The 13,979-nt window shown below is 42.6% G+C and overlaps 1 long non-coding RNA gene across 2 annotated transcripts in view; it reads left to right on the forward strand.

The window, feature by feature from the left end:
- LOC309539297 overlaps nt 1–13,979 on the forward strand; it is a 112,057-nt gene that overhangs the window by 39,760 nt on the left and 58,318 nt on the right. For both annotated transcript variants that reach the window (XR_014222807.1, XR_014222808.1), the window contains exon 3: nt 3,609–3,706. This is a non-coding gene — a long non-coding RNA (uncharacterized lncRNA). The remainder of the gene's footprint in view (nt 1–3,608; nt 3,707–13,979) is intronic.

Below are 13,979 nucleotides of genomic sequence, written 5' to 3' on the forward strand. Positions count from 1 at the left end.
GGAGCAATATTTTGTCTTAAAACTGTCCATCAAAAGGTAACACAGGACCAAAGAAGAGCGTCGGCAAATGATGTTTATAAATCAAAGCTCACTCTCTTTCCCTCTACACATTTTGACTTTGATCAGAATACAGTATGCTAGTCATTGATTAAGCTACCAAGATGTCTGTGTAGATTATTTAAACGGCAGAAAATTACTAAGAATATATATTTTTTAAAGTGCTGTTTTGGGAGATTTGATGGAAACTACTCTAGTGCTACCCTGCCCCTTTCCATTTTTGTCTCCACTCTCCAGACAAGTGTGAACGGGTGTCTGCAGTTAACCAGAGCTTTGGAATACATTAGGCGCTGCACCACTTCTGACTTATCCCTGCTGCACAAGGTTCGTTTTGCTGCACGGTTGTGGAGCAAAGTGAAACTACAGCCTGCTATTTCAAATACCTTCCAGGCTTTGCTCGGAAGTTGAATGCCTTGGTGCGGCTAGGCATAGCTAAAGTAGGTGGCCGGCAAAGGCAGTTCTGCTAATAATCTCACCACAGGAACCACCCTCAATTTTTCAAAAAAATATGACATGACATAAACCAGCTCGTTACAATAGTAAGAGTAATACTCTGGTTTCACCTCAGATCGTATAAATCTTTCGCCTTTTACAATAGTAAGAGTAAAAATAAAGCAATGTTTAGAGGAATTCATGATGTTAAGAGCCAATGTGGTCCACAAAGCAGTGTAGGGGCTGGTTTGAGTAACTGAGTTCTTCCTAGTCTTGGACTTGCAGGGTAGCTTTGAACAAATCATATCATTGAGCAAATACTTTGCTTTCAGCCTATCAAATTGCTTTGTGCCACTGGCATCCTGATTGGTAACCAAGCCCATCCACCACCATCACCACACCTGTATTGAATGGCAGAGGAAGGTAATATTAGGATTATTGTGGGCCTCACAGACTTCACATTGCGATATTGGACCCAAAGAACGGGCATTCAAGCAGAAACACACCCGCACACATTTTTATATAGTTTCTTGTCTGTGTAATAATAATAATAATAATAATAATAATAATAATAATAAATAAGTTACCCAACACAACTGTAGGCAACTTAACAATTAAAACTACACATACAGTGCTACAAGTACTAATGTTTAATATACTTTAATTAAACACTGTGAAAGAAACACCTAAAGCAAGACCCCACTTGGAGCAAAAGTCTAAAAAAACACAAAATCCCCACCCAAAAATAACAATCACAATGGGCAATATTAAACTACTGGTTGGCATTGGGGACACTTAAAAACCCGAAGAACAAACAGTGCTTCTCCTATGGGAGAACAGTGAATGGTCTCCCAGGATTTTATGTTTAATGATTACAAGACAGAGACTGTAAAGCAGTTGGCTCAAAGGAAATACTGTTATATACACAATCTGCAATAGCACAGCACAGATCCATGATGTGGCCTTATTGTATTTTAGTAATTAGATGCTATTTTGGGGGCACGCTGATAAGGCTCATGTAGTTATACAGATTTTAAACACAAATAATGGTCACTCCCCTGAATGTATACAATCTGAAGCTGTTATCCTGTCTACCATGGGCTAAGTACATGATGGGAAATCTGTGATATGATTTTCTATTGTTTTGTTTTGTTTTAAAAAGAATGGTTGCCTTACATTGGGGGTTCCGTTGAAGTGATAGGGAAGTGGGTTTAAATATGTCCTTGTGTCATCCCCTTCTGAAAATATTTGCCCAATTTGTAAACTGCTTTGAGGTTTTTCTTTTACAATCAAGCGGTGTATACATTTTATGAAATAAATAAATAAATAAACAGCACAAAACATATAGGTACTAGTGTGTTTTTCTGCAAAGGTCAAATAGTAGTTGTGAGTCTGTTTTGCAGAGGAAGTGGGGAAGGGTAGTATATCTCTTCCCCAGTACCACAGTCCTGATATTCTCTTCCTCCTGCTAATGCAGCTCACAAAAACAGCGGGACACCTGATTATGGATCTTCCACAGCTACATGCATTTCTGTCCTTAGACCCATCTGAAATCAGCAAAACTGGTATAAAATGCAATGACACTTTGAAAGCTCAGAGAAAAACTGAATGTATATCAGAGCATTGTATGAATTGTTAGTACACATCTGGTAAAATGTCTGTGGGCTTGTATACATACACATAAATGCACACACACACACACACACACACACACACACACACAGGAATTCTGAAAAATTGATATTTTATTCAAAGCACATTTTCTTTCTTAGATTAATAAAGTACAGATCTCACTGGAGTTGTCTGTTACTTTATAACCTCCCAATGGACCACTGTAACGTGGGGGCACTCTTAGAACCCCCTGGAAACTTCACGCGGTGCAGAATGTGATGTTTTGTCATTGCTGAGCGTCAGCTATAGCTGACCCATTAAACTCATCCTCTGCAGGCTGCACTGACTCCCACTTTCCACATGCACAGTAAGATGGCTAACCAGCTCTAAGCCAAGGCAAATGGGTGCTAATTCACACAGAGCTCTGTTGATTAATTCCAGCTGAACCCAGAAGCAGAAGACTTAATTTCACCCTTTCTAACTGTTCCTATATTCAACAAGCTGGTAGCAAGGCAAATGGTACACTGGCTCTGGTTTTAAAATTTCAATATGCAGTAAAGACATATTGATGGTTTATGCTGATTTCTAGAAGGTGGGCCTTTGCCGCTTTAAATTTCAGTTTAGGAAGTGTTTCCACAGTTGATCAGAAATGCATATTAAAAATAAGTTTAAACACAGAGAGATTTTGTAAATGCAAACTGCATGGGAAATTGCAGCACTACAACTGGACAGAATTGTTTTGCAGGAGGAGGGCCATAGTTTCAGTAACAGAGCATCTGTTTTGCATGCAAAACATCTCAGGTTCAAGTCCTGACATCTCCTGGTAGGACCAGAAATGCCACCCATCTGAAATCCTGGCGAACCACTGCCAATCAGTGTGGACAGTATAGAGCTAAAAGAACAAATGCTCCGACTTGGTGTAAGGCAGCTCCCTATGTTCCTATCTGAAAAGGATATTGTATACCTTCCCTTTTGCACCCTAGCTGAGTGCAAATTCTCAAGACTTATGCCAAATTCAATCTCCACACGATCATGCTTTTTTGAACATGCATATAGATCCATGAACCAAAATGATAATTCCCTGGAAATGTATAATCAGTGCAGACACAGATTATTTACACTGCCGTGAAGGATTTCCATAGTGCTCCTTATCAGTCCTTCCACTATCTTGGAAGGAAGTCACATTAATTTTAGTTAAGGCTGACTCGCAAGCAACCATGTACCTATGCAAATTCTTCTGAGTTCCATGGGGTTTACTCCCAAGGGTTCTTAGTTTGTCCTCACCTTAAGAATGAAAGGAAGTAAAATGGAGATGCTCAAAGGCCTTTTTTATTATTTTAACACCACATGCTGTGGAATTTGTTCCCCCCCTCATAATCCTGCACATACACATTGCAATCTGCTTGCTTTAAAGAATATCTCATAGCGCCACAGACAAACAGTGAGAGCTGTATTTTTAATGTCATTACATAACAAAATAAATATTTTATCTTTCCTGTGCATAATAGAGTAATTAGACAGCACAGCGTATTGGATTAGCACACATCAGTGATGCATATTAATCACAGAATGGAGACAGAGCACTATGAGATGCAACAGAAGCTCGGTGAGTACCCATTTATACACAAACGGAAAAATAATAGTCTTTCTATTTCAGATGGCATGACATTTTATATGTAAATGTTAATTTTGTTTGCCACTTGGGAGGAGCCACTTAGCTTACCATAGACCACATGATCTGCATGTACACGCCCCACATTTACTGACCAGCATCTCTAGTTAAGAGGATCTGAGTAGTAGCCTGGCTAGCAAAGACTGCTTCCAGATGACAGTGTGAGCTATTTTGGAAAAGTACTCAGAAATTACAACTGGTTCACAATGCAGCTGCCAGATTATTTGACCAGATAGGTAACAGGAACGTCCATTTGCAAACAGTTGCACTAGCTCACTATATGGTTTCTAGGCTCAATTCAAGGTGGTGGCATAGTAGCATTAAACTTGAAAGCACTGAACCATCTAGGATATCTGCAGATCCACCTATCTATTGTTAACACTCCCCATCAAAGGCTCTGCCTTGGATCCCCTAAACCAATGTTTCTCAAACTTGGATCCCCAGCTGTTGTTGGACTACAACTCCCATCGTCCCTGACCACTGGTCCTGCTAGCTAGGGATGATGAGAGTTGTAGTCCAACAACAGCTGGGGACCCAAGTTTGAGAAGCACAGCAAACACCTGAGACACAGCGGTTGGGGGTGTCTATCTTTAACAAGACATTTTCAGCCTTGGCCCCAAGGCTTTGGAAGTCTACTCTGCCCCCTCTTTGTTGGCTTTTCAGTGCCATATTATGCTAGTTTTATTTCACTGAGGAGCATCTCTGAAGTTCAGCAAGCTCCTGGCTTTCCTATGCTGCTGCAAAGTATTGTGTGAAAATGGTTTTATTGCCAGTGTATCTTTCCTTTTCATCAAGCAGTTTGTACATTTTATGCATTGTTTTTACTGTTGAGGGATCTATGCCGAAAACACACAATTTAAATGCTTTCAATACATAATCAGAGTAGATGGGCTGCTGATTTTATTGAGTAAAGGCAGCTTGTTGTGTGCCTTACGGATGCCATGACAAACATCATTGACTTTTTACGTTATACAGAACAAGTGGGACCAGCCACAAACGTTTCTGTGCTTTCTCTACACTGAAAAAGGGCGCTACTTTCCAGCACTCCATTCAGCCTAGATCAGGAACCTTGAACTTCTGTTCAGTCCCTTTGACAGTAGCAGGGAGCTTCAGGCTTGGGAATGAAATAAAGGAATACATTTAGTTAGCTGTGCCTAAAGAGGGTTTGCAGGCAACATAGACCACCCTAATTCCTCCCTCCACATTTATTATAACCTGTCTTCCACTGCCCTTCATTTTCCATCCCCCCACCAGATGACACACACACATTCCATATCTTAAACTGTTCTTAGCCATAGACTTGAGGGGTAGACACTTGCCATCTTCAAGAGAGTTTACAAAAAACATGTCAGGACTCCAGTTGGGAAGAATGATGAGGGAGTGTTCATGACTGGTTTCTTGGTTGTAAGGTGGCTTCTAAGTACATCTAGCTAAATAACTCTAGGAGCTCTTCAGACTTTTCCACTCAACACGGGAAGGTTGGAGATGGAAGGGATATGCACAGCATGGGTGTCTCTCACATGCTCATTTTCAGCACCTGAAGATGGCTCCAGCCTTAACTGCTGATTCCTTTATACCTGCTTCTCTACCTCCTCCAAGGACAAGATGGTGGCCTCATGTGCCTTCAGACCCTACTCTGAGAACCAAGTTCTGAATAAATAGAAATTGACAGGAATGGTGGGTAGTTCTGCTCTTCTACCTTCTCTCTCTTTTTCAAGTAACATAGAAATGAATTAATTTACAGACAAAAATAATAATAAAAAATAATAATAATAAATATAAAAAAATCATTCCAGTAGCACCTTTAAAAGGTAAAGGGACCCCTGACCATTAGGTCCAGTCATGACCAACTCTGGGGTTGTGGCGCTCATCTCACTTTATTAGCCGAGGGAGCCAGCGTACAGCTTCCAGGTCATGTGGCCAGCATGACTAAGCCGCTTCTGGCAAACCAGAGCAGCATATGCAAACGCCATTTAGCTTCCTGCCAGAGCGGTACCTATTTATCTACTTGCACTTTGATGTGCTTTCGAACTGCTAGGTTGGCAGGAGCTGGGACTGAGCAACGGGAGCTCATCCCTTCGCGGGGATTCAAACCACCGACCTTCTGATCAGCAAGTCCTAGGCTCTGTAGTTTAACCCACAGCGCCACCCACGTCCCTGAAGAAGTATCTGAAGAAATGTGTATGCACACGAAAGCTCATACCAATAACTAACTCAGCTGGTCTCTAAGGTGCTACTGGAAGGAATATTTATATTTATATTTATTTTGTTTTGACTATGGCAGACCAACATGGCTATCTACCTGTAATTTACAGACAGTATGACTTAAAAAACAAAAACTTGTGAAACTATAAGAGAATATGATTTCTATAGGGTGCGGGGAATGAATAGGAAGGTTATCTGGATTAAGTTGAGTACAGTGGTACCTCGGGTTACATACACTTCAGGTTACATACGCTTCAGGTTACACACTCCGCTAACCTAGAAATAGTGCTTCAGGTTAAGAACTTTGCTTCAGGATAAGAACAGAAATCGGGCTCTGGTGGCGCAGCGGCAGCAGGAGGCCCCATTAGCTAAAGTTTTGCTTCAGGTTAAGAACAGTTTCAAGTTAAGTATGGACCTCCGGAACGAATTAAGTTCTTAACCCAGGTACCACTGTATTGGGGCATTCAGGATTTTGGAGAGTTGGATGGATGGATAAACAAACAAACAAACAAATGGAACCCAGGTAAATGACAAAGACAGAAAACATCTGAAAAATATTTCAGCATTCCAAAATGCCTCCGTCCTTTCAGCGTTCACAAGGCTATAGTGTAATGCCTTATTTATAGCATGTTTTCCAATGACTGATTTTCTTCTCACTATTTTAACACTCAGCTGTTGTTCCTCATTTCTCTCTTCATTTCTTTGCCTCTGTGATCTCTGATTCTGCCCACCCCCTACTCCAATTGCTGGTTTAGATGCTCAAATGAGACATCCAACCTTTTAAAGAAATCATTCATTTTGTTTAAAAGGTTGAATATGTCATGATAAGTTTGATGGGGCTGATATTAAAAACTAAATGTTCGTTTTGATTTTGTTGGGGGCCCTAGTATCTTTTTTATATTAAAAAAAACCACTTAGGCCAGGTCTGTAAAGAGAGGACAGGTGTAGAATGGCAATGGATTCAGTTGGACAGTACATGTAGCCTATATGAAATCAGGGCCTGGCTCATTTCTGCATATATTATATGAGTGCTTTGAATGGGTTCAGGTCCCAGATAGTACTTTTGCCTGAAAAGTTACACAATGAACTGTTCAGGAATATCAACATTACAGATGGCCACCTATTCCATATTCTCTTTCCTGCACACTTTCCTGGCTGTTTTTAAGAGTCTAATGAAATAAAGATATCATATGGTACCACTCTTCCTGGTGTCAGCCCACAAAGACTTCTCCCTGGCATGCTAACATTCAGCCTCCCAGCTATGCTGTTGAAGTTCATTCTAGCAGGTACCACAGTTAGGTCAGCTCTTTTGATTTGCTCTTCACCTCAGCACACCTCCACCTCCCATTCTTTCTGTCTCCAGCACGCAGAACTGTTGTTTTGAAACAACAGATTTAAATTTCTGCAAGCACACTGGCCTCCCTTTGCTGGTATCATATACATGCTTTAGGTGATCCATCCAAAGAGAGAGGTTCAGGAGGGACAGGGTGGGACTTTGCGGTCTGTTAAAGACACCCATGCTACTGAGGGACAACAAGTAGTAGACATTTTAGGAACAATCAGACAGATTTCTCATCCCCATGGCATCATAAATAAGCTGCTGGCTCCACCTGCGGCTGCTGCAATGACAACATAGTCTACACTTCAGTACACTTTAAAGCTGATCAATTAATTCTAAAGCACTTTTAATGAGATCACAGAATCTGTGGGATCATGCTTTAATGACACTAAAAGCTCTGTAAGAGGAGCAAAGAGCTTTCAAGGCATCACTCAAATATATACTATTCCAGAGGGGAAGTAAGGGGGGGGGAGAAATAAGGTAAATAATGAGGTTGAGATTATGTACTATGCAACTATATGCTACAATGTGGTGGTGGGAGATTATGGTACCCTGTTCACCATCCCCAACATATTAATTTCCTAAATCCTTTACAAATTGGAATCTGGTCCTGAGATCATGGAACATGGAAAAGCCATAGGTGCCCACTGGGAACTGTAAGGCAGAAGGAAGAGATGCCAACAGTAGGTTGAGCCAGAGGCAATGATAGACAGACATCTAATTCTGTTTTTGTCCCATCCTCCTTTCTGCTAAATTGCGAGGACAACACTGAAACTAAGGAGGAGGAATTTGACAGGCAGTGCCACTCTCTGGACTGTTTGTAAGTAGATAGGCAGGCATTGGGGGCTGGCTGACATTGGTGGGGCAGTGCCCCATTTGTCCTGATGGACCAGCCTCAAATGGATCTAGCTTCATGAAGAACTGAGGGTCTCTTATTTCAGACGTGGAGGAGTTTCCTTCCTTCTAAACAAAAACAACAACAACCCAATGCCAAGTTAGGCTCAATCTGGAAATAAAAATACCACAGTTCCATAGACAATAACTAAGTATGGGGTGTGTGGAAATTCTGTTAGCATGAAGGATGAGGCTTTAATAAAATCCTCTCTTTAAAAATGGCCTTTTTTATTTGGCTTCCTTGAAAATTTAATTATACCAGTCATTGCTTTCACCTTGAGGGACACCAGTTGAAATGACCATCTGATGACAGCTTGGCGGCCTCTATGATAAGGAAATGAACCAGAAGCTTCTCCTTTGATCCTAGAGGAAAAGTGTCCACATCGCTAAACAACCCTCATAATTAACACCTTTCTCTGACACCTCATCAGAAACCAACAATCACTGAACCACTCAGAGGACATTGCTTGGAATGGTTAATCAGCCAAGCCTAATCAGAGAAGATGAGTTCCAGAATCTTTATTTCTCCCCCCTCCCCCCCATTTTTTTTTAAAAAAACCCATTTTTTTGCAACACACCTTCCTTGCTTTTGTATCCATTTACTGTTATAAATGCCAGCTTCGACTCCTATTTCCCATTGTTGTTCAACTGGCTTTGACTACACTACAGAAGTGAAAACAGTGAAGAAGACAAAGAAGAAGCAGAGCAATCAAAGGACAACAGAAAGACAGGAAGTGAAAAGGTGGCATTTAAAAATTAACTGCACGTCCTTTACAATAGCACTTTAGCCACAAGCCACTGTCCTGACTTTAGTGGTGCACATGCTTAGATGAATAGAATTGCAGCAGCAACCTCGTATTAAGCAATGAAGCACAGGAAAGTGAAACGGCAGAGCGAGTAATCAGAGTGAAGAACTTCTGGGCAGACATGTTGAATGCATTAATGTATTGTCTAACAGGCTTTGCCCAAAAAGCTACTACAGTAAACGCACTTCCCCTACATGACACAGAGGGCACTAAGCTTTTGGGCCCCAGTGAGAACACCGGGAATTTTGAGAAACTGCCATAGGTACTAGTTGCAAACTGGCAGCTGTAGGATGTACCGTATTTTGCGCCCCATAGGACGCTCCGGTCCATAGGACGCACCTAGTTTTTTGGGGGGGAAATAAAGAAAAAAAATTATTTCCCCCCCAGGTGCGGGGCTGGAAGAACCAGGTCGGGGAACAGTGGGAAGGCACGCTCTGCCTCCCCGCTGTCCCCCGAGCTTGTGGGGCTGGTGATGGGGAGAAGTGCGCTGATCCCGGGACTGCAGGCAGCTCTGCGCCGCCATCCCGAGCGGGGCGGGACTTAGTGCCCCGCTCCGGATGGCGGCGCACATCTGCCTGCAGTCCCGGCACGGCAGGCAGCTCTGCGCCGCCATCCCGAGCGGGGCGGGACTTAGTGCCCCGCTCCCGATGGCCGCGCAGAGCTGTGCTGAGCCGGGGACTGCAGGCAGCTCTGCGCAACCCTCGGAGCAGGCCTCCCGAGGGTTGTGCAGAGCTTCCTGAAGCCTGGAGAGCGAGAGGGGTCGGTGCGCACCAACCCCTCTCGCTCTCCAGGCTTCAGCGAAAGCCTGCATTCACCCCATAGGACGCACCCAGATTTCCCCTTCATTTTTGGAGGGGGAAAAGTGCGTCCTATAGGGCGAAAAATACGGTAATACAAAATGGCTGGGGGGGGGGAGAGAGACTCATAATACAAAATGGCTGTTGTGAGGGTGTGATGCAACACAAAATAGCTGCCACATCTAAAAGAGCAGCAAATAAAGAGAAAACATGCAGCATGGTGTGGGTATGCAATTGGAGGGGTGTTGAGGGGATATTTCCCGAGAACTTCCACAGGTGTCATAGCAGGTGCGCTGGTGCCCCTGGGCACTGGGTTGCCGACCCCCTTTGTAAAACAATAGCCCATGTGCTGGGCTCCCTCACCTCCCTTTTGCATACATCACAATCACACACCTTTGCCTGCAGTGAGCACTGACTTCCCCCATACAGCTCACATGGCCCATTTGTAATCAGGCTAACCCTCCTTCCTCTTAACCTACTTATGCCAGAGGTGAAATCTACTGCCTCAAACCTTAAACAAGCAGTCCTAGGGCACTGTGGAGCAAGAGCATCCCACCCTGCAACGTTTGCTGTGGGTTCCAGAAACTGTAAATATTTGGGGGGCAGGGGGGCGGATACCTTTTCTGAGCTCTGAGGTAATTGGCTCTTTTAATCTGCACAAAGGAGCCACTAGGGGGAGCAAACTGGCTCAGGATTGTAGTGCTGAGAGAGGAAGGGACTCAGCAGCTTGGCCCCAAACAGCTGAGACACTGATTCCTTCCCTACCATCACTCTCAGGTGTTAAGCTCAGCTGAGGGGAATCCACTACCCTCAGAAGTCTGAGGTGGCAACGGCCTGGGAGCTGTAACCTGCCCTGAGAGTTTATGGTGAAGGGTGAGTACAAAATTAAGATTACAATGTTGTTGGTGGTGTTGCTGCTGTTGTTGTTGCCATTTCTTAGCTGTTTTCCTTCTGCATCATTTTCTGGATGTAAATCTCACAGTCGCAAACAAATGAAACTGCTATTTACCCCAGTGGGGGAAATGTTACAGGCCTTGCTTGGAAGATGCCCAGGGCAGGTTTTTTTTAAAAAACAAAAACTCTAGGAAATGTTGGACATTTGTGGTGCTCACTGCATTCTTAGGCTTTTTGGTTTTCATTCTCTTCCAACCTAATTTCTTTCACATGAATTGCTTTTATAGGCACAGTGCTAATGGATCCTAGTGCAACTTCCAGGGAAATATTTTGAGGGTTGCTGTGGCTACAATCCTAAATATGCTTACTAAGGGGCAGGGCCCGATTAAACCTAGTGGGGCTGCCCTCCAAGTAGAAACAGATAGGACTGCAGTATAATATATATATATATATATATATATATATATATGCTTTCGTAGATTTTCACGGGTACAGGAATGCAGGTTTTGGTGTCTTCGGGTGTCTTCCCGTGTAAGAGTCGGGGTGTCTGTGCGACGTTTCGACGAGGTCTCACTCGTCATCTTCAGGCTGGTGCTTTCGGCTTCTTGTTACTGGAACAGAGCAGAATCTGGTGTTTGAGTTCCTATAAATACTGTTGAGGGGTGTGGTGTATAGCCTCCAACGTTCTGGGCAGAGAGGAAGTTCCTAGATTAGTGTGCCTTTTCTTCTTTTGTTCCTTAATTACTTGAGGGATATCTTGGGTGATTTCATGAGTGATATTCTGAATACTCAAACACCAGACTCTGCTCTGTTCCAGTAACAAGAAGCCGAAAGCACCAGCCTGAAGATGACGAGTGAGACCTCGTCGAAACGTCGCACAGACACCCCGACTCTTACACGGGAAGACACCCGAAGACACCAAAACCTGCATATATATATATATATATATATATATATATATATATATATATAATCTGCGTATCTGCTCAGAAATTCTTCTCTACACGTATGAATTGTCATTGTGCACAAACCTATCTCTGTCTTGCTCTTTCATATGCTGTTCCTCCCCCCTCCCCAAACTAAAGAGTTCAGCCTGAGATGCAATATTGGAGAATTGACGACACCTGGCAACTTGCTAGCTGGGCCAGGTTTGCCAAGTCTGACAAGCTGGAGTTTGTTAGCATTTAACCTTGCTTAACCTTTGACCTTTAGTTACTTTCTGCTGCCCCCAAAATGACTAATAAAAGACCCAGGGCCGCATCTCTAATCTTAGGGGCATTACAAGCTCTTTGGTTTTCCATTTACACATATGGCAGAGCTTCAAAGTGTCAGATGCAATACTCCATTGACATCTCAAGAAAGATTTAATGAAATTCATTTTTTGGCTCTTTGAATATGCTACATTTCAAGACAGGTCTTTAGTATTTACGCTATTATTTGGTTAAAAAGCACCAGTAGTAATTTTCTACCTTGTGCCATTAAGCATGTGGTTTTCTTTAGTCTAAAGATCTCACTTGGCCTCCCTGTTCATATATCTACCATGGTGTATTTAGAAACCATGCACATATATCAAAATATACTTTTTGTCCTGTTATGGCTGGATTTAAAATGTATTGAGTATAACACTTTCTTTTCTTTTCTTTTCCTTTCCCTTTTTTTCTGTTGAAAAGACACATTTTAAAACAGTTAATGTAGTGTTTGACCTTCCATTAAAAAAAATAAAAGATACCATTAAACCAGGTCCAGAAACACTAGCAAGTGAGTAAATGTTTAAACCACAAATCTCCCTGAACTCCTGTGGGAAGGAGGGTTCTACCAGTGCCAAAATGGCAAGATCATATATCAGAAATGAGTAATAATGTGCAAAAATACGTTGCAGTAAAAAACACAAACTAAAAAGGAAAAAAGAGGGGAAAGATTTGGGAGAGGGAAATCATAACAGGGATTTCTGAGAGTATAAAGATGAACCAGTGGGCCAGGGCAGGATTTATTTAAGAATAATAATAGTAATAATAATTCCAACAATAATGCATGCACATAGCCCTGCACATCGAGAACGTGCCAGTACCACCTTTTCATTATTTCCTTATGTTGGTTTGAGGAATAGATCTATATGGGGAGTGATGCTGGGAAAGAAATGCTGAAATTAGCTATGCAAATGAGCCTTTGCTGAAAGTGCACGTATAAAGCCAGACTGTATATTCCACGCAGCAGACAGTTAAAAATTTGAACATAAGGTAGCATTTCCTTGATCATATCCCATAAAAAGAGCAATTTGCTAAACCCTTGTAGCACAGTATGGAAGGTGGTGTATTTTACTGATAATGTAAGAGATGACAGATAGTTCTATACTAGGAGGTTTCAATGGCGTCGAGTTGTGTAGCGTAATAAATTGTCAGGAGCACAGACAGAGGAGAGTGCAGGCGCTGCTCCACCTCCAGTAGCCAAATAATTCAGCCCCGGCTCAGTAATTATGCTGTGTGAAAATATGGGATTAATTAGACCGGTACACTAACACACTGTAGTCTCATTAAAGGCTGAACAGCATTTTCATAGATGCTGCCACTTGAGCAGGGCTGCCGCTAATGTGAAAAGACAAAGTCGCCTCTTTTCACACTCCTTGCTTATTACCTTACTTAAGGCCACTTAAGCAAACTTCCGAAGGCAGCCTTGCAGAAAACCCTATGTCAGGGTTATTTCATTATTTTATGTCTGTAGAATGCGCAGGGAAGGGAAATTTAAAATAAATGGGGATCGGGTGTAGGGCACACCAAAGGGAAATGTTACAGGCTTCAAAACAAATGCTTTCTTTAAACACACACACACACACACACACACACACACAGAAACCCCACCCAGCAACAGCCCAACATATTTTGCTAGTGTGGACATGGCTGCAAATATCAAAAGTTGTTCCTCAAGTGCTTGATCTTAATTTGCAACTTCCTGATGCCACGTGTGAATTAATGCGTACTGGAGAAGGCCTGTGCCTTTGGCAACCAAAAAAGGGTGAGAAAAAGGGTACAACTGTGTACATTATGTGCCTTTTTCTAGTTCAAGAGCGTATTGCACCCTCTAAAGGTGGGATGCAACATTAGAAGGCAACCCAAACCCACATTTGCTCTGTAGTGCTAGTACAGAATGGGGTGCACACCCAGGTGCGTTTGCCCTTCAGAAATTCCTCTTTCCAAGCCTATTGTTTCCCTGGTAAGGCTCAGTGGCTGGAAGTAAGCCTGGTCAAGAGGGATGTAAGGGGTGAAGGGGGATGAATG

This window comes from Podarcis vaucheri (genome assembly GCF_965113315.1).
Source record: "Podarcis vaucheri genome assembly, chromosome: 8".
NCBI classification, from domain to species: Eukaryota; Metazoa; Chordata; class Lepidosauria; order Squamata; family Lacertidae; genus Podarcis; species Podarcis vaucheri.